Source organism: Octopus bimaculoides, chromosome 5, assembly GCF_001194135.2.
Source record: "Octopus bimaculoides isolate UCB-OBI-ISO-001 chromosome 5, ASM119413v2, whole genome shotgun sequence".
Lineage (NCBI taxonomy): Eukaryota > Metazoa > Mollusca > Cephalopoda > Octopoda > Octopodidae > Octopus > Octopus bimaculoides.
Genome location: NC_068985.1, coordinates 38,780,710 through 38,782,297, shown reverse-complemented (window position 1 = coordinate 38,782,297; position 1,588 = coordinate 38,780,710). Strand labels below are relative to the sequence as shown.

Sequence of the window (1,588 nt, the reverse complement as noted above, 5' to 3'; positions counted from 1 at the left end):
TATATATATTTCGCTCGTTTTCACGTTCTGAGTTCAAATTCAGTCAGCCGAGGTCAACTTTGTCTTTCATCCTTTCGGTGTTGATGAAATAAGTACCAGTCAAGTACTGGGGTCGATGTAATCGACTTCCCCACCCCTCAAACCTTATGGCCTTGTACCAAAATTTGAAAGCAATATATGTGGTTATTGAAGATGTGTGTGTGTGTGTGTGCGCTTGTTTCTGTGTCTTTCTGCGCATCCATATATATTTCTTTTATACATAATACATAATATATATATTTCATATATATATTATGTATTTATTTGTACATGCGTGAATTGAGTACATAACCGCGCGTATATGCGCTACATATTTCGAAAACAAAGACACTTTGGTGATGTAAATTATTCAATGAATAGAAGATTCCATTTAAAGTAACACACTAAGAACTGAAATGCAATGAAAAACAAAGCAATATTGCTTGAACTTCTGAAAAACAAGTGCATTGTACTGCCTTATATCAGCTGAACTGAGAACGATTAGACTTTCGCCTGAAGGTGAAGCGAAGTTTGTCGGGAATTCAGCCAAATAACTATTGATTAAGTTCGCTGCCAATAATTTTTTGCTCGTTTTTCTTTACCTTCGCTATTATCGCCATCTCCACTGTTAATATGTTTGTTTGAATTTTAGGTCTTATATTTTGCGAAATTAATAGATGTTGTATTCGCTCTACTTGTAATTAAAGTTGTTATTTTGTTTCTTTTTTCTTATTGTTGTATTTGTTTATTCACTATTTCCTACGCTGTTAAAGAGAATTAATGTGTAGATTTCCTTTGATTTTCCTTCCTAGTCTCCTCCCTCTCTTTTGCACTTCCAGTTTACAAAACTTTTAATGGTTGGCATGGATTAGTTTAAATATCAAAATCCTGAAATAGACTTAATCAACTGAAATACATTATACTTTGAAATATTCAATTCAGAGTAGCAGACACTCACAAATAAATAAATAAATACAATAAATAGACTATATAAAGTATAAATGTACGACAGCTTAAAGACTTTTAACTAGTGTACTGGACTGCATAGCAGTACCGTACAAAATGGTACACTAGAATATATAAAAATTACATATTACTCTTTTACTTGTTTCAGTCATTTGACTGCGGCCATGCTGGAGCACCGCCTTAAGAAAAAATATGGAACGCTTCACGAATTTGCGTGTCATCCTTGCGCAGGGGCCATGCTAATCTTCTCTGTATCGTTCCAATTTTAGTATATGTACTGCCGAAGAATAATTGCTAGTCTGTAAAAAAGTGTGCTGTGATCATTTCATTCGACTAAAAATTATTCAAGGCAATGCTACCGCATGGCCGTAGTCTGATAACTGAAGAAAAGTACAAAATAATCGATAAAATCCTTTCTGCTATAGGCACAAGGTTTGAAATATGAGGGGAGGGGATTAAGTCGAATACATCGACCCCAGTGTTTCACTGGTACTTAGTTTATCGATCCCCAAAGGATGAATGGCAAAGTCGACCTCGGCGGAATTTGAACTCGGAACGTAGCGACGTGGGAGATACCGCTAAGAATTTCGTCCTGCGTGCTAAC

The 1,588-nt window shown here is 35.5% G+C and overlaps 1 non-coding gene across 1 annotated transcript; it reads right to left on the bottom strand.

Moving 5' to 3' along the window:
• Positions 1-1,170: 1,170 nt before the first annotated feature.
• On the bottom strand, positions 1,171-1,275 carry LOC128247936 (U6 spliceosomal RNA). Its single transcript, XR_008264275.1, has one exon. It is a non-coding gene; the product is annotated as a U6 spliceosomal RNA (small nuclear RNA).
• Between the last annotated feature and the right edge of the window lie 313 nt (positions 1,276-1,588).